Source organism: Ictidomys tridecemlineatus, chromosome 11 (assembly GCF_052094955.1).
Source record: "Ictidomys tridecemlineatus isolate mIctTri1 chromosome 11, mIctTri1.hap1, whole genome shotgun sequence".
Classification (NCBI taxonomy): Eukaryota; Metazoa; Chordata; class Mammalia; order Rodentia; family Sciuridae; genus Ictidomys; species Ictidomys tridecemlineatus.
In genome coordinates, this window is record NC_135487.1 from 11,438,468 (window position 1) to 11,457,540 (window position 19,073).

General features: G+C 60.5%; 1 long non-coding RNA gene across 1 annotated transcript; it reads right to left on the bottom strand.

Annotated features, from left to right (window-relative positions):
* Positions 1-13,963: 13,963 nt before the first annotated feature.
* Positions 13,964-18,872, bottom strand: LOC144367902 (uncharacterized). The gene is made up of 2 exons (XR_013427521.1): positions 14,373-18,872; positions 13,964-14,225 (listed from the first exon to the last, which is right to left on the bottom strand). It is a non-coding gene; the product is annotated as an uncharacterized LOC144367902 (long non-coding RNA).
* Between the last annotated feature and the right edge of the window lie 201 nt (positions 18,873-19,073).

Sequence of the window (19,073 nt, forward strand, 5' to 3'; positions counted from 1 at the left end):
TCCTACTCACAGGGGTTGAAGGGGGTGACAGTGGCTGGGATTCGGATATTTTTCAAGACAAGGACCTACTGCCACCCAAAGCACAGTATTCTCTTCCGTAAGAATTTGGCATTTGTAGTTTTTAAAACTGAAATTGACTCCCTGCCCTGATAGAGTATGTTAACCTGGGTTTCATATCATCTAGTCCTTAATGATCCATCATTTATTGATCTGTCCATCAACCTATCTGTCCATTTATCCACCCACCCGTCCACCCATCCATCCACCCACCCGGCCATCCACCTGGCCACCATCTGCCCTGTATCCATCCATCCATCCATCCACACACCCATCCTTCCACCCACCCACCCAGCAATCCATCCATCCATCCACCCACCCACCTATCCATCCTTCTATCCACCCGCCCACCCACCCGTCCACCCATCTACACATGTATCCATCCATCCATCCTTCCACCCACCCACCCACCCGCCTATCCATTCATCCATCCACTCACGCACCCACCTATTCACCCATCCATTCACACACCCAGCCACTTATCCACCCATCTATCCATCCATCCACCCACCTATTCATCTACACATCCATCTACCTACCTACCCACCCATCCACCCATCCACTCATCTATCCATCCACTCCCCATCCACCTGTCCATCCACCATCCACCCATCCACCCACCCATTCTCCTGTCCGTCCGTCCATCCATCCACCTCCCACCCACTCATCCACCCACCCATATATCCATCCATCCATTCACCCATCCACCTATCTACCCACCCCACCATCCACCTGTCCTTCCATCCATCCACCATCCACCCATCCACCCATCCACCCACCCATTCTCCTGTCCGTCCATCCACCCACCCACCAGGAAGAATCTGTCCCCAGTCCCTGTCTCCTTCGCGGGGAGCTCAGTGAGTGTGATTCTTGGCTTCTCTGCTGCCGTCCCAGGGGACCCAGAGCGAGCTCTTTGGTGGATTTGGCTCTCGAGCTCCGTCCTTCCCATCTTCTCCCCACTTGGAACTTGCTGTCCTCAGGAGACGGGCCTGATTCCCTGTCCCCTCGTCCCTTTGTCCACGGTGGTGACGGTTGGCCACTGGTGGCTCTTAGCATTTTCGATGTGGCTAGCTTGAATCGAGGGGAGTCCTTCATGTAAAATTTAAATTTGAAAGCAAGATTGGAATACAAGAATATAAAAAACCTCATTAATGAGCTTATATTGATCTTTTATTGAAATGATGTTTTAGAGATATTGAGTTAAATAAAGAAAATGTTTGAAATCAGTGCCACCTGTTCCTCTCTTTAAACGTGGCCAATCAGAACATTTCATCATATGAGTGTGGCCTGTGGCCTTTTCCTTTGGACAGGGCTGGTCTGGACGTGAACGTCACCTTCGTGAGCGGCCTGGGTGGCGAGGGGCTGGAGCTCTCGGTGACAACCTGGGCTGCTCTCCTGAATCCTGGAGTTGGGACAGACCCGCCTGCATTTCTGGGCGCTTTTCTCCAGAGTAGCTTTTTCTGTCACCAAAGGGGGCACGTTGGCGCCCACCTCTGCCCCTTTGTGGTTTCCCAGTGGGTTCAGAATTTGGTGAGAAGAGGAGAGAGGCTTCTGAGTGTCTTTGCAGACCACCTGCCACGTCTCCACACACCGTGCACAGGTCCCCGACTCTGCGCTGTCCCCCATGCTGGGCGTGAGACAATCGAACAACTCCCCTGCTGAGAGCCATTGCCAAGTAGGAATGACAGTGGCAGTTTCTTTGTCAGCCTACCCATGTTGCTTAGAGGAAGGACTCTCCATATTGAAGGACTCTCCCCAGGTCATTTGCAGTGACATTGGATGTAAAGTGACCTTGCTCAAGGACCAGGGCGGATCCAGGTTTAGGGTGTATCCTGCTGGGATTAGGGAGTATCTCACTCCTTGGGTTTAGGGTGGTTCCAGGTTTAAGGTGGACCCTGCTGGGAATAGGGCGTATCCTGCTGCCTCAGGCGTGCCCACTCCTTGAGTTCCTGTTGAGTTCGGAGAGTATTTGGGATTCGGAGCCCGGTGGAGAAGGTGGATTTTGCCCAGAACGTGGATTTCCCCAGAACGTGTTTGTACAGGGCCGGTGAGAGTTCGGGAATAGAGTTGCTGTTTGAATCTACAAGGTGTGTGGTGCCTCGTGATTTTGTGCCCAGCCACACTGCGGCACTCCACCAGGCGTGGCCTCAGAACTGGACCAAGGCTTAAGATGCTGCTGCCCTGGGTGGATTCACAGGCGCGTCTGGGGCCTGTGAGTTTTGCCTGTGACGTTAGGGAGGGGCTGGGTTTCTGGAAGGACATAGGGGACCTTCTCAGCGTCTTGGAACTTGTGACCCTTTGTGGTGGTACTGTCTTGTGCACTGTGGGGTGTTTGGTGGCACCCCGGCCTCTGCCTGATAGATGCTAGTAGTCTGCCCTGACCCCACTGTGACGACCCCAAATGCCAGATGTCCCCTCGGGGGTCGAGTCTCCCCAAATGAGAAGCACGGGCTGGAGGGAGCTGTGTCAGGCTGGCTCGGTCACCAGGCCATGGGCTCACCAGGCTTGGGAGGGGTCGGGGGCTCTGTTCCCAGCTAGGTCCACTTCTCAGTGACCCCTGCGGCCCTGGGGCCTGGTCCGGTGGCCCTTGGCCCCTGGTGCTGGGCATGGGACGGTTTTGATGAGCAGAGGCTGAATGTAAGATCTGAAGTCTCCTGTTCCCCACCGCATCCCCGTCCCACCGGCAGGTGACACTCACCCCCATATCTGTCCTCGGGAAGGGGCCACCTTTATTTCAAACTCAGACTGTGCTGAGACATCTTCGCTTCCCAACTGGACACCTCTGTGTGGGACAGTGGGGGTGAGGGCCTCCGGACAGGTGTTCCCAGAGGCCGAGCAGCCTCTGCCTCCCCGGCTGCTGTCTGCACGTGGGAATCCCACGGGCACCAGAAGCCACGCAGGGGCGCCGTGCCCTGCCCTGGCCCCGCCCCTTCCCTTCCCTGGCCCCGCCCCGTCCCCTTGCCACGCCACGCCCTGCCCCGACCCCGCCCCGCCCCGCCCTGGGCCCTGCCCTGGCCCCGCCCCTTTCTCCGCCCATTCCCTGCCCCATCCCGCCCTTTTCCCCGCCCCTGCCCAGGCCTGACCGGATGCAGACGTCGGAGGGGCTTGTCAGCCTCCAGAAGAGCCTCCCCAGGTCCCGGGCCCCAGGCTCTGGCCGACTCAGGAGTCAGATGGCACCTGGTTCCCCGTCGAATGGGTCAATAGGAGTCAGGCCCGGAAAAGAGCCAGTGCGTCAGGGGTGGGCAGGGCGGGTCACTCCCAGGTTCTTGGGGACCTGCTGGGTGGTCGCCTGGCTGGGTCCCCTGGGGAACCTCCCATCTCAACTGGAAACGGGACAGTGCGTTGGTCTCCTCGGGGACCTTCCTGCATGGAGACTCCCGGGGCCAGCTGTCCCGTGGCTGAGCGGGGCTCTCACTTCCCTTTGGGTGAATCAGCCTCCACCGTTGAGGACTCAGGCCTGGACCCCTCCCTCAGTGCTGGTCTGCACCTTGTGGTCTCCAGCCGGGGCTGCTCCCCTCCTCTGCCCTCTCAGCAAATCCCTGGGTGAAGGAGCAGCTTACCTCGTCCCCACTTGGCCTCTCTGTGCCTCAGTTTCCCCATCTGCACTACGGACAACACATGGGTGGTTGGCTCCTAACCGACAGGGTGGCCATGTCACCACTGTCTCCTCTGTGGCTGAGTGGCCATGAGTCTTGCCCAGGGTTAGAGAGCAGCAAGTGGGCGAGTGGGCAGTAAGACATGGCTCTGCTGGGCCCAGAGCCCAGGGTACCGCCCACTGGGGCCACAACCTCCCAAGTCAGCCTCTGTGAGAAGCCTGGTCATGAGTGTGCCCTGAATGTGTGTGGGCGTGGAGGGCTGCGGGTGGGTACCGAGAAGGTGATCTGGTACAAAGACTTGAAGGAGGTGAGGGAGTTGGCTTTGTGGGTATTTAGGAGAAGAGGGTCCCTAGCAGATGAGACAGCCAGTGCAAAGGGCCTGCGGCAGGCCCCTCTGCCTGCCGTATGGAAAGAACAGCAAGGAGAGCAGTTTCAGGGTCAGAGAGAAGCCAGGAGAGTGGTGAGGTGGGGTGGTCTGGGCCTCCGTAGTGGGACGGCCTCGGCTCTGCAGGAGACGGGAGTCACGGAGGGTTCTGGGTGGAACAGGAAGGTCTGTGAGTCAGGGTCCCCCATGCAGAGGGCTATCTCAGATGGCAGGGGCTCCAGGTCCTTGCCGGTGGCTCAGTCTCCTCTAGGGGTGTGGGGCCTGGGGGCCTCCTCTCCAGAAGGTGCCAGAAGCTTCCGGAAGCCAGCACTCAAGCCCCAGCCCCCTGCACACAGGGGCTCCGGGCCCGCGTGGCCCCCCTCTCCCACCGCCTGGGGCTTCCATCTCTGGCTTTGTCCCCTTGGGCAATTATTTATCATTTCCTTCTCCAAAGTGTTTCTGAGACTCGCTCTTATGAAAGATGCTACGCGGGATAAAGTGGGACGGCATCATAATTCACCTGCTCCAGCTGAACCGTCTGAGCGACAACACATTACTGTCCAATTTCCCCGCTCGCGGCTTCCAGGGAGGGAGGACGCCCGCTCAGGCTCCGGGCTCTTTGCGGAATTGAAGGGGCTTTGGCGGCTGGAGGGCTGAATGGGAATGCCGCCGGGGAGGCTGTGGGGGACGGCCACTCCGGCCAGCGGGAGGGCCTCTGCTCGGCGCCCTGCTCCGCCATCAGATCAGACCCCAGGTCTGGGCCAGAGCTGGCCCCGCTGACCCTTCCTCCTGCCGTGGCTTCTCGCGTGGGGCCTGGTTCAGGGGCTTGAGTGAGAGGTGGGGAGGAAGGACGCAGGTGGGCCCGCCCTGCCCCTGCCAGCGGGACACCCTGGCACCAGAGCCCTGGGCCCGTCTCTGTGGCTCTGTGAGGAGGACGGAGATCTACCTGGAACTCCGGCTGCGAGGGTCACTATGAGGTGACGTGTCTTGGTTATCTATGGTGCGTAACAAACGGGCCCCCGTCGGCAACCCGCAATCACAAGTGCTTCCTGTTTTGTGTGGTTTCTGAGGGTGGGGTGGGGGGTCTGGGGACAGTGTAGCTGGGTTTCTGGCTCCGTCTCACGTGGCCTGTTAGTCAAGGTGTCAGCTGGTCTGTGGTCACCTGAAGGCTCCCCTGGGCCTGGAGAGTCCACGCAGTGAGGCCAGTTCCCAGAGGCCCCCTCCACAGGCCACTGGGACATGACGGAGGGTCAAGAGAGCAAAAGGCCACCGAGGTGCAGTCATGCTATCTTCTTCTCCCCCACAATTTTAACAAACGCAGAGAGTCGCACACCATCACTACCTCCCAGCATCCCCCCAAACTTCCTCGCACACATTCTCAGTTAACCGCAGGCCCACCGTCAGCCTGAGGCCACCACACTCCGCTTTCTGTCTAGGTCAGCGTCTGTCACGTCCTTCAAACGGAAGCATGGACTAGGCAGGGGCTTCCACCGGGGCTCTTTTTTGAGGCATTTTTGAGGTTCATCTGTTGGGTTGCATGGATCAAGGGTTCATTCCTTTTCATTGCCAAGTAGTATTCCACCGCATGGACATCTCAGAGGATCACTTATTGATGGACATTTGGATTTTTTCCGTTTTTTTCTCCTTTGATGAATAATGCAGCTATGAGCTTTCACATACAAGTCTCGAGGTAGATCTATGTCTTCATTTCTCCTGGATGCAATCCTTGGAGTGGGATTATTGGAGCTTCATATTTAAAAAAAAAAATGTTTTAATAAGAAACTGCCAAAAACTGTTTTCCAAGGAGCTGTACCATTAAACGCCATCAGAATGGCCAAAGGGTTCCAGTTGCTTTGCATCTCCAGCCCTGGGTAATATTTTTACAGTTTTTTTAGAGGTAGATGGACACAGTATCTTTGTTTATTTTATGTGGGTGCTGGGATCGAACCCAGTGCCTCACACGTGCCAGGCAGGCACTCTCCCACTGAGCCCCGCCCCACCTGGCTGTTGTTCGTCTCCTCGGATGACATGTCTATTTAATCTTCTGCCTATTAGGTTCTTTTCCTTAACAATTACGTAGCTTTTTAAAAAAACGTATCTGTGTATTTAACATATATTCTGGCTCCGAGCCTGTTATCAGGTATCTACAGTCTGTGGCTTTTCTCTTTAGCCTCTTAGTGATATCTCCTAAAGTGTAAGGGTTTTTAATTTCGATAAAATCCAATTTATCAATTTTTCTTTACATCAATTATGCTATTACTGTCATGGATAAGAACCTTGGTCCAATCCAAGGTTATGAAGATTTTTTTTTTCCCCAAATTTTCTCTTAAAAAGATTTATAGCTTTCGTTGAGCCTTTAGGGCAGTGATCCAGTTAGAGTTCATTTATGTGTGTGACGTAAGGTGAAAGTCTAAACTGGGTTCTTGTTTTTAACACGTGACATCTGATTTCCGTAGCACCAATGGATTGAAGAGGGTTGTTTCTCCAGTGGAAGATTCTTTTTTGAGGGGGATACAGAAGACTGAATCCAGGGGTGCTTTACCACTGAGCTATATCCCCTCAGCAGCCCTTTTTATTTTTTATTTTGAGATAGATTGCTGAGGCTGGCCTCCAACTTGCCTTCTTCCTGCCTCAGCCTCCCGAGCTGCTGAGATTACAGACATCTGCTACGGTGCCTGGCTCCCAGGGCAATATCTTAAGATCTCTGTCGAAAATCAGTTGACCATAAAGCTGGGGCCTGGTGGCGCATGGCTATAATCTTGGTGATTTGGGAGGCTGAGGCAGGAGGATGTCAATTTCGAGGCCAGCCTCAGCAACCCAGGAAGATCCCCATTTCAAACGAATTTTTAAAAATTAAAAAATCAATTGACCCTACAGGTAAGGGTTGACTTCTGGCCTCCTCCCTCGGTCCTGTGGGTCTGCTCCTGCCTCATGCTCATGGGGCACGGTCTTGATGACCAGAACCTGACGGGGAGCCTCGGTCCTCGGGTCCTTGCTGGCTGACCTGCCTCCCTCGCGTTTCCATGTGAACACGGGACCCGCTGGTCATTTCTAGAGAGCCTGCGGGATCCGGGCAGGGTGGCCGGGCCTTTTATGACTTTAGAGGTGTCACGGGTGCCTGGTTCCTCGGGTGTCACATCATCCACTCGTCTTCTTGGTGACAAGCCATCCCCGGCGCCATGGGTGGGGACGGCGAGGCCTGGCCCTCGGGGACTGTGCCACTGACCCTCCAGACAGCCAACCCGCCTCCTGGAGGTGTCCCCCCTTGGATGACGCTGAGGCCCAGCAGCAGGGAGGGGCTTCCTGACCGGGAGGTGGCAGGACACGGGGTGTCACTCCGTCCACGTTTGCCTGGTGGGCTCGGGCGCCCTCCCGGGGCCTTTGTCCCTCCCATCAGACTGGGTGTCCGACAAACAACTTCTCGGCATCTCAGTGACGGGCAGGTGGACACCTGGTGCTGGGCGGTGCTGGCGGCCCCTGGACAGTTCCGTCAGTCAAACCTGCCGCCGCTGACCGGGTGCCGGCCAGGGTCTTCTCTAGGGGGGTGGGCCACAGAGGCCCGGGTGGCCGTCTTTCAGGGAGGCTGGGGAGTTTCGAGGAGGCCCAGACTGGAGGCTGAACCGCTCCTGTCAGAGGCCCCTTCCAGCCCTGAGCACCGGAGTCCAAGGGTCATGCTCAGGGCCACCTCGTCAGCTCCTGCCGGGGCCCGTTTGAAGGTCCGGCTCCTGATTTGGTAAACATGGACTGTCACTTCCAGAAGGCTCCCAGTGGTCACGTCCGGCCTCCCCATGTTACAGAGACGAGGCTGAGGGCCCCCAGGGAGACTGCATGCTGAGTGACCTAGCTGGGCTGGGACTCGGTCTCCGGGGTGGCCGTCCGTCGGCCTGTCCCTGGGTGCCCCCAGCTCCTGGGGCCCGGGCCTGGGGGGCGCTAACAAGATGGCCGTGTCAGCGCTCTGGGCCCCGAGCTCCCCGCAGGGCAGGGGTGTCTTGTCTGGAGCTCAGATTCTCTGCGCGGCCAGGCTCAGGATGCACAGTTTTAGGCCACACAAGATCCGGAGGGGCCTGAGTCATCTGCTGGACAGTCCAGCCAGATCCGGGCTCTGGAGGAAGCCTCCTTCCTGCCCCAGCCGGGCCGGAGGCCAGGAGCAGGACACACAAGACTGAGCCCCCCCCACCACCACCGCGGGTTCTTCTCACTGCAGGGGACCAGGGCCGACCCCCGGTTTCCAGAACCCAAAGACGGTCCTTTCCCTTCTCCTTCCCCGGCTCCGCCCATGGTGACCACGGGCCACCTGTGTGTTGGGGGGGGCACCTGTGTCTGCAGTGTCGTTGCAGATACCAGCTCAATCCTTCCTCCGAGGCTCATCACCCCAGTTTCTCAAAAAAAGGAAACTGAGGCTCAGAGAGAGGAAGGACCAGGCGGAGCCACGGGAAGCTCTCATTCTGGCAGGTCAGAAGATGGCCGTGGGGCGAGGGACCCGGGCCGGGGTCCAGCGCTTGCCTGGCAGGTGCTAAACCCAGTTCAGCTTAATAACTCGCCCTGGGTCCTGGAACCCTTCCTCTGTGTAATGGCAACAAAGCCATCTGCCATGTTTAGTCTGACCTGCCTGGCTGCCTGTCTGTCTGTCTGTCAGCAGTGTACCTTCAGGTGACTCTGCCGGCTTTGCTGGGAGCCACCTGCTTCACCACAGGCGCCAAGGCTCAGCCACCCTGCGTCTGTGGGCTCTGGAGTGTCACAGAGGCAGACGGCCTGGCTTCAACCACCCCTGGCACAGCTGTGTCAGCTACCCCTGCTGCGTAACAAACGACCCCACCTCACCCGCCCACGCAGCGAACACCGATGACCTCAGAGTATCTGTGGATGGGACATTCAGGACATTCAGGACATTCAGGACACTGCTAGGTGGATGTGGCTCCGGGTCTCTCATCAGTTTGCATCAGGACAGTGGACAGGGCTGCAGTCATCGGCAGGCTCGACGGGGGGCTGAGGGGGGTCCTAAGGAGGCTCACTTGGCAGGAGGCCCAAGGCCCCGGCCCCGGGGGGTCTCTTCCCAGGATGATTGGAGTTAGGGCACAGGGTGGCACCTGGGTTCCCCAGAGCAAATGATGAGAGAGAGAGAGAGAGAGAGGGAGGAACCAAGGTGCCCCGGGACCTTCTCCTGGAGCCCCTCTGCCACTCCCACCTCATCCCATGACAGCCCTGGCCACGTGGCAGTGTGGAGGTCAACCACGGCCACCCACAGGGTGGGGGTCCCTAAGACACAGCACCGGGAAGCCCCCAAGGTGTGAGGCGGGTGGCTGGCACCAGCGTCCCTGGAGAAAAGTGCACCAAAGAATGTGGCGCCGTCCCGACCCCGGCGTGGTCAGCCTGGCGGGCCCTGAAGCCCGGGAGAGAGGCAGGGCCCTTGGCCCTGTTCTCCCTGGACTCTGTCCTCCGCTGAGCACCTTTAAGGTTCTTCTTGGGCCACTCTCCCTTCACCCAAAGAAAAAGGGTTTTGAGCTCTAGATGGCCGTCCTGGGGGGACAGTGGACGTCGACGGACGCTGGGCAGCCTGTGTCCCTCCCGGCAGTGCCAGGTCTCCACTGCCCTGCCCGTCATGGATCGATTGCACCGTGTGTGGCCTCGGCCGAGGGGCTTTGGTGAGGGCAGGTGTGGGTGCCCCTGGACGGCGCCGGCCAGCCGGGAGGGAGAGCTGGGTCCGGTCCGACCCCCACACAGGGGCTGCAGGGATCTACTCAGGACAAAATGTCCAGCCCAAACCGGCTTCAGCAGAAACAGAAATCCTAATGAATTATGCAAGTGGGACAGGCTGGGGGTGGGGAGGGGTGGACCGGGCTTCAGGGGGGCAGGGGGGGTTCAGGGATACGAGGTGGCAGGTGGGTCCCCGAGGTGGCAGGTGGGTCCCCGAGGTGGCAGGGAGGCCTGTCGCCGAGAAGCAGCCGCCCGGCCAGGAGCCACGTTTCCCAGGGCCTCCTGCCTCCTGCACTCAGGGGCCACCTGACCACTCCTCACGGATGGAACGAGGTGGACGTTGTCCCTGTCACTTCCAGACCAAGGCGCTCACAAGGCTGATGTGCCACCTCCTTTCCACCCCCAGCCTCCCCCAGGGCTGGGCGTGAGCGCTCCAGGGCACGTGGGGGGCAGAGGGGGCAGGCGGTGTCCGGGAGGCTTCTGGGTCCAGGCTCCAGGGGGACGCCCGTCGGCCGCCACATGAGACCAAGTGCGTTCTGATGGGGGTGTTTGTCACAGCAGCTGGCATGGCCCTAACTCACCCGGGGGTCCCCGGGACCCCTGCCGTGACTGTCTGCTCTGCCGGCTTTCCGTCTCCCTGGACGGAGGCCCCGCGTCAGGCCCAGGGGAAGACCGTCTGCTGCCCTCTGAACAGCCTGAACCAAGCCCCAGACCCTGCAGCCCGTCGCTTACCTGTTCTAGAATGTTCCCTCTGTCCAGGAGGCCCTGGGCCTGGGACGGTCAGCTCAGCCTTGTGGAGCTCCACTCCCTCGGGCTGCAGCAGGGGGAGACGTCTGGACCACGGGCGTCTGTCCATCGCCATGACCACGGGCAGCCTCACGTGATCCCTGGGCTTCAGTGTCACTTCCAGCCCGTAGGCCGCTGGACACACGGGTCCTGTGGGGGCTTACTGGATGCCATGACCTTGGACTGTCGCCCAGACCTGAGATTTGTGCCTTGACGGAGCCCCAGGCTCCTCCCCGCTGCGGGACACCCGGGGACGGCCCGTCTGGGCTCCCGTGGACTCTCTGAGCTCAGCGTGCCCTGTCCGCCCTGCTTTGTTCTCCCTCGCGTCCTCCCGGGGCATCTTCTGGAAGGACATCCATCTCGGGCCCCGAGCGCTCGGTTTTGAACATCGCTGCTCCGTCTGGCCCGCAGCCGGCCCTCCGCTGGGCTCTGCCCCACACCCGGCCCTTTGATGGAGGCTCCGGATCAGAAGCTGCCTGTCCCTCGGAGGTGGCTGCTTTCAAAACCCAAGGCAGCGTTTTCATGTCCCCACCACGTCACCGGACCAGCCTGGCCTAATGGGAACGCACCGCGTGAGGCCCTTCCCGTGGCAGATAATGAGGCCAAGGCCCCTCTGCCCGCCTGGTCCCAGAGGCCTTGCAGGTGGCCCGTCCACGCCGAGCCCTCTGAACTCCTGCTCCCTCACAGCCAGGGGTCGTTTGTCCTCTGATTTTCTACTTCCCCGAGTCGTGCACAGACCTCCAGGACAAGGACGCCGCTTGCCCTCTCCTGTGATCCCTGCAGGTCCTCGGGCAGAGCTGGAGAGGGCGGAGGGAAGGCGGGAAAGTCCAGCTGACATGCAGTCAGCACAGAGCAGGCCAGGCGCCCTCTGCCCGCGTGGCATCCGACGCGCATTCGCTTCTCACCAAGGGGCCTGCGAGTTGGATATCCGGGCACTTATTTTTACACTTCAAGAAACTGACACTTAAGACAGTGTCCCACGCCCAAGGTCCCACCAAGAGTAAGAGAAAGGAAGAAAAATGCAAATGTGGGTCTTTGGGAAACGCGATTCATTCGGCAGCTCCGGAAGCATCTCCCGTGTGCCGGCTCTGGGCTGGACTCGGGGTAATTCGAAGCCAGACAGGATTCTCTACGACTCAATAGGCAAGGGCAGGTCTCTGCAATCAGACTTCAGATCCGGGACAGTTTTCTAGCTGTGCCACCACGCCACCAGGCCTGAGGTATTTCCTGGCTCAGCCCCAGATGTTGTGTGTGGGCACATGGTGGATGCCCTTGGCCTCTGTTCATGGGCCTCTGTATGCTGCACTAGTTACCAAACCCTTAAAGGACATTTATTTAGCACTCATTACGCCTGACACCATCTTAAGAGCCTGGCGGAATCCACTTTCATGCCCAACCAGCCCCATGACCGAGTGTTATTACTCTTCCCGTTTTACAGATGAGGAAACCGAGGGCCAGAGAGTCTGAATGCCTAAGCATTGGAGCTGGGATTCAAATGCAGTGTTGCTGGCTCGAGTCCCTGCTCTCGGCCTCCACCTCTGCTTTCTGTTGACTTAATACGCAGTGACGGCATCGGAGGGCGTTAAATCAGCGGAACCGCGAGGCCAGGCCGGCTCAGCGAGCTCTCAGGACTCCCTGCGGGGCTCAGTCGAACACATCCATCTTTCCCTTGTACCCTGATTTAGGGAGTGAAGTCAGCTCCCACCAGGGCCCCGACAGGTCCCAACCCTATGGGGGAGCTGCCCCTGGCCCTGCTGCCCGCACGGCTCCATGGGCTGCGCTGCTCAGATCCCGGCTGGTGAAGACCCTCTGTAACCTTGGCCCCCGCTCCAGCACCCCCAGCCTCCAGCACCCCGTTCTCTTCCTCCTCCCAGCGTCGGCCCGTGCACGGCCCCCATGGGAGGTGCCAGGGGCTGGGACTCCGCGGCCGCATTCCCAGTGCAAGAGCGGCTTTCCAAGCGCCTGGGCTGATCCTGGGTCTCTCTTCCCCTCCGCTTCCCTGGAAGCTGATGGCGACCGGACACCGCCTCGGACAACCCCAGGCTCAGGGCTGCTCCAAACGTGCCTTCTCCCCCGGGGCCTCTCCTCTCCTCTGAGATCCGAGATGCCCTTTGAGGACGCCTCTGAGCTCCAAGGGAAGCGCGGGTCTGTCTGCAAAGCGCGGATGGATCCAGGCGGGGCCATGGCGCCCGCGTACCCTCACGCCCCGCTCTCCCTTGCTCAGGTTTCCATGAAACATTTCGGCCCACAGCTGCAGAGAAAGGATACTCACCCACCCCGGGGTCCAGCTGCCATTTCAGAGGCGCAGATGAGCACACCTGAGCTCAGGGGCACGCACGACCTCAACCCAAAAGAGGCACTGCCCAGCAGGCAGCCGGACTCCTCTGAAGGGTCCCCCCCCTCCCCGCTTCCCTTCCCTAATTGGGAGGAGGCAGGTGGGTGTAAGTGCCCCCCACAGATGGGGAAACCGAGGCTCAGAGAGGCGCACTTCAGCCTGCCTTTGGTCACCAGACTCCCAAGCAGGACAGTGTCCACGTCCACACAGCCTCTCCCCACCTGCAGCAGCCAGAAGTCAGAGCAGCCAGAGGGAGAACTGCACTGTCACTGTCCTCTGTGCGCGTCCCCATGTGTGCGCCTGTGTCCTCAGTCCCTGGCCTCCACTGGCTGTGGGTGAACACTCCTGGGAATGCGGGGGCGGGGGGAAGAGTGTGCCCCCTAACGGAGGGGCTGCTTGGGAGGCCCTGGAATAGTCGTCCTGGGGTTTGTGCTAGGGTCCTGGGGTTCCATAACCAACCAGTCCCACAGCCGTTTATTTACTCTCTCCCGATCCGGGGCTGGAGGTCTGAACTCAAGGGGTCAGTAGGACCGAGCTCTCTCTGAAATCTCCAGGGAGGCTCTTTCCTGGCCGCTCCTCACTTCTGGTGGCAGCTGGCAGGTCTTGGGGTTCCTTGGCTTGTAGCTGAGCTGCCATCCTCTGCCTCTGTTGGCACATGACCCTCTTCCCCACAGCGCCCCATCTCTCTACCCAAGTTCCCTCCCCTTATAGTGACACTAGTCACTTAGAACCCATCCGTCCAGTAGGGCCTCAACTCACTACATGTGCAAAGACCTTATTTGCAAACCAGGCCACCTTCTGGGGTTCCCGGTGCACACAGATGGGGTACTGAGCTGCACAGGTGCTAATCATCCCTGACCACCCAGGGCCCTGGGAAAAGGCACTGGCTTTGGGGTGCTGACAGTTTGCTCCTCTTGTACCAAACTGGGCCACCAGGGCCTGTTCCCAGAAATTGCCAGGCAGATGAGACGCTGGTCCCAGGCCCCTGGCACATGCAGACGCCCAGCGTAGCCGCGCTTCCCTCATTACTATTATCTCTATTATTAAATGAAACGTGCGGTGCGTGCAGAAGAGCACCGTGTTTGTGTTTACAGTGGGACGTATTTAGACGGTAATGAATTCCAAGAGGGGTGAAGCAGATCTATTTATTTATTTATGTGTTTGTCGTTACTAGGGCTTAAGGGACACAGCGAACACCTGGCTCTGTGCTCAAGTTTGGAATCAATTGAGAAGCAGACGCCTGGGACTGGCAGAAGGCGGTGGAAGGCCACGTGCTGGCAGAGGACCTGTCTGGAGGGTGTGGCTTGGTCTTCAGACCCGGGCAGGATGCCCCACGCCGGCGGGCGGGGCCCCAACTCCTTTCTATCCCTTTCCTGGAGCCGGACAGCGCCCTCTGCAGGCAGAGGAGGAGGGCAGAGTGAATTGCGCATGCTCCGTTTCTGGCCCAGACCCACCAATCAGAGTCTGGGGGAGGGGAGAGACGGGCAAGGTGGGGAAAGGTTAAAGTGCAGGGAAGGGAGGGGGCGTGTCATCAAGAGACCTCAAACCCTCCAAGGAGTCCTCTGCCAGGCGCCTAGAAGTGACCCTGTGCTGCCCCCTTCTCGCTGGTGACTGTAGCTGGTGACTTGGTCTCTCTTGAGTCTCCAATTTATCTCCTGTAAGATGGACAGTCCCTCCTGTAAGATGGACAGGCCTGTGTGTGACGGGATGATGCAGTCGCTGTGGAGTCCGGAACAGGGTGGCACAAAGCAGTGACCCTCTGCCGTCACTGTGTGATGCTCGGGGTCACAGGCAGCAGTCCTCAGCCTCATCCGGATGCTTCCCAATTCGAGCAGGAGGGGCGGGCCTCGGGACCACTGTGCCCCCGACGGTGTGGACGGTGCTGAGGTGAAGGGACTGGGGTGTCTCAGGGACCCCCAGCCCCCATCCCTAGAGGAAAGGCCCTTTGCTGACGTCAGGGCTGGGCCGTGGGTGTGGTCGTGGGCGGGCAGGATGCCTCTCCTGCAGTGCCGGGTGCACGGTGAAGGGAATTGTGGGAGAAGGAGGTCTCCCAGAGTGGCCGGGAGGGTGCGGGGTGCAGGAGGGGGGCTGAGAGAGAGACCGTTCACGATCTGGCTGGTGTCCTCTGCCTGAGGATCTGAGGACCCGGCAAGTGCTCCAGGTGCTGGGTGCTGCTGGAACGCGCCCCCCCCCCCAGGTGCCTGCCTCCTGGCACAGCAGCCCAGGGGCAGTTGTGGGCCCCTCCGGAATGTCCTGCAGGTCAGCCGGCCACAGGCTGGCCCTGAGCCCAAACCATAGGGAAGTCAGGGTGGCAGATGGCAGCTCAGAGCCCTGTCCCAAAGGCTCACAGACATCCTGGGGGTGGTGGCCAGGGCTGGGCTGGAGTCCACAGACGTGAGTGGCCTCTGACCTCTTAAGACTTCTCCAGGTCAGCAGCACTGATGTGGCCCCACAGGGGTTTGGGCTTGTCTGAGCCCAGGCTGTTCCCCTGGCCCGGGTGAGGGACAGACAGCGTGAAGCTGAAGCTCTGGGGAGGCTGCTCCTGGCCACTCCCGGTCTGGAGCCAGCTCCCGGCTCATGAAGGCCCGGGCAGCAGAGGCAGCGGAGATATAGAGCGCGATCTAAATGCTGAATGGCGGCAGTAACAGCGGGGACGGGCCCATGAACCAGGTGCAGCTCATTGGCCACCTCCTGGTCCCTCTGCGGCTGCTGCTGGGGAGGCCTGCGGACCCGGCTGGCGCTCACACTTCATCGGGGCCGCCACTCTCCGCTGTCCAGGGAGGAAGGGGCTGGAGGCGGGCGGGGGAGGCGGCGCACCAGGGGGAGCTAGGGTGGGTGCTGCCGCGGGGTCCTGGTCCCAACTCTAGCAGCTTCCTCATTTGAGAAGAAAAAGCAGTTTATCACCATCCCTGAGAGACCCCGGCCACCAGGCGCTTTCCGCCCGCGGGGCCAGTTCTCAGAGGAGGCCTAGGAAGGTCTGTGTCCTTTAGGCCGAGGTGGGGCCCAGACAGGTGAGGAGGCCCTGCTGGGGAGCAGGGGTGCAGCCCGCAGCTGCCAGCAGGAACCTCTGCCTCTGGACCCAGGGGCTGGGCCGGGTCACCCGTGCGTAAAGTGTCTGTGGCCAGGGGTTTGTTCCAGCGGAGGACAGGTGACTGGGGGCTGGAGGGGTGGCTCCCTGCAGCTTGCGGGCCCAGCGGGGACTTCTGCAGTCTGGGCTTCCTTGGGGTGAGCCTGGTCCTGGGGGATATGCTGACAGTGGCCACCTGCAGTCACCTGGGGGTCACGGAGACCTGAAGGTTCGTGAGTCCGTCCTCCCCAGCTGGAGACCAGGTCCTGCCAGGTTTCCTGAGTCACCTGGCCTGAGCCACACCTGAGCGTCACATCCTGCGCGTGCCTACGGAGCCCGTGCGGTGTCCAAACTGGGCGTCCTCCAGCCGCCTCCTCTCGAGGGGCCATGCGTGTGTGGCTGGGAGTCACTGTCTTCCCTTGACCACCTGGTGACGGGAACAGGGGCGTGTGACATCTCCACTGGGCCAGCCTTTCCTGGCACTAGCCACCAGGGTGCCGGCCCCTGTGGACTGCCATGTGCTCACAGGGTCGGCCGGGCAGAGGCTAGTGGTATGGAGCCTGGCGGTGGGCAGCCTCCACTGTGGAAGGAGTCGGGTGGACAGGGTCTGGCTGAGGGAGCCGTGGAGGACCGGCCTAGAGGATTTCAGGCTGTGGGCAAAGATTCCTCCTGGGCCATCTTCAGAGCCAAGTGGCAAAGTCCAAAAAAGATCCCAGGAGGCCAGGGACGGGCTCTGAGAGAGAGGAGGGGTTCATGAGGGGCTGGGAGTCAGAGAGGGGCCCTCAGTTTCACGGCGCCTCTAGCGGCTGCGATTGCTCTCGAAAGGTCATTTTGGAGGATGAAGTCCAGCCTCCCCATGAAGCGGGGTCAGGAGTACTCTGGGGGCTGAAATCATGGGGACCTCCCTCCCAACTCCTGCCCCCAACACATGCCTGAGCCTCAAGTGTCTGTGGTCCACTCTGACCCCGCTCTCCACGTCGTTTCCCTGCCCAGTGGCCCCATGGTCATCAAAACACCACCCGCCCCAGGCCCCAGGCCCCAGGCCCCAGCACATCCAGCCCCACCTGGGAATCCTGGATTCCAATCCCAGCAATGCCTCTGCCTCAGTTTCCACCCTATACCTTGGGAAGTCTGGGGGTCCCCAGGGTTGGGCCACTCCAGCAGGCTGTGACTTGAAGCCTGCCCTGTGTCCCCTCCCTGCTGGCTGCCGCCCAGTCAGCGTGGAGGGAGCCGAGGAGCTGCCGGAGTCCACGCTCCATCAGTCTGTCTGGGTGCTCTGGGAAGTCCATTTGGTTTATTAACACAAACACTCTTGGCGCAGCCCGGCCAAATTGGATGGGAGTTCACGGAAGTCATGGGATTGTTCATCACCTCCTGCTCCGTCACCTGTCACCGATCCTGGCAGCTGGAGACTGGCCAAGCTTGGCCAAGCCCAGGGGAGGGCCATTAAGTCACCTCCAGAAAACCTCTCTTGCTGGTTTCCGCCTGTTCTCCACCGGAGACAGGGACCAGGACGTGACCTTGGCCAAGGTCCTTCCCTCTGGGCCTCAGTGATGAGGTGCGAGGCGCTGCGGGGACAGGCCGCACATGGGCGTCAGATCCTCCCCATCTGGAGTCTGGCTGCGCAGCCAAGAGCCCGTGCCCCCTCCAGCACGGAGCCTCCACTGCAGGGGCTGCCCCCCCATCACCCACCTCCCTGAGCAGCTCCTGCTCCAGCGGCTGTGGAGGTTCAAGGTGCTAATAGGAATGAGCAGGAGCACAGCAAGGGGCGGGGCCAGCAGGTGCAGGGAGGGTAACAGGGCGGGGCCTGTGCTTAGCCCCATTGCTCCGTCTAGGACCCCAGGAACACTGGGTCACCAGTTCCAAGGACAAGAGCAGGCGGTGTGGCCACACCCTGGCCATGGGACACTCTCTGGGGTGGGGGGTGTTCAGAGGCAGTGGCCTCGGGTCGGGGGGAGGTGGTTCATTCAGGAGGTCGGGAGACGTGGGGAGTGGACAGTCACCCTGGGGTGGGGCCAGGAGGGGCCGCTGCAGTGGAGGGAAGAGTATGGCGTGGAGGGCTGGCTCAGCCCTTGGAAGCAGGGGGATTTGAGAGGGGCCGTGGCCTGTGGGGACCTCCCCAGCTGCAGGTGCCGCCCAGCCTGACGCTCCTGCCCCAGGGAGGCAGAACCCATTTCACAGCCACCTGGGACCCTGCCCAGCACTGGGACCCTGCCCAGCACTGGGCCCCGCGGGTATACAGCAGGTCTTAATAAATGCTGACTGAGCACATCACTGAGTGGAGGGGGATCTGCTTAAGGGGATCCCCAGTCTGAGGGGACCCACCAGTCAGACAGGGAGGACAGTCACGCTCACGCCCAGATCCTGGAGGGTCCTTCCCTGAGGTGCCAACTCTTCAGGGTACTTTGCTGCCAGCCGTGGATTCAGAAATGAGGCCCCTCATCAGTGTGTGGTGACAAGGGAAGGGAAGGGGGTCTAGAAAGGGCACCTGCCCTCGGCTGCCTGTCCTGACCCCTGTCCCCTGGAGGGGGTCCTGCTGGGGGACATGGGCTGCGTCCCCCAAGAGCCTGCAGGCCAGGGAGCCAAAGTCGGGGGCCATAAAGGGTTCCGGTTGCCACCTGCCTTCCCGGATCCCTGTCCGAACCTCATCCCAGGATGACCCAGGGCCACCCCCAGGGCCACATCATCCTGAGCCAGCAGTGTGCTCCCTGCTTCTCCTGGAACACCACCGCAGCCCCTCCTGGTGACCCCACAGCTGCGTCTTACACTGGGGACACTGAGACTCGGGGGCAGTGCCCTGTCCAAGGTCACACAGGTCACAGCTCCACGGACCCAGAGAGAGCCCTGCCCACCTCACCTTCCAGGCCTCTCAACCCGGAGTCCACGGGAGGCTCCCCGCCTGGATCCCCACCCTCCGAGGGACTGTCCTCTGCCGTCCTCTGTCCCTTGGCTCTGCAGTGCTAACCCGGGCCAGCTCCCAGCACCTGGGACGAGAGGGGATATAAATAGAATGCACCGTGGCACCGGGCCAACAGCCACCTTGGGCCCCAGGGCACATCCTGGTGCCAGCTGTTTACCAACCAGCCCTGGGGACTGCGGGCGCTGCCTCCCACGGTTGGCCTGTCTGGGCCACCTCCCGAGGACAGTCTGCCCTGGGGTCTTCTCCCCTCCCCG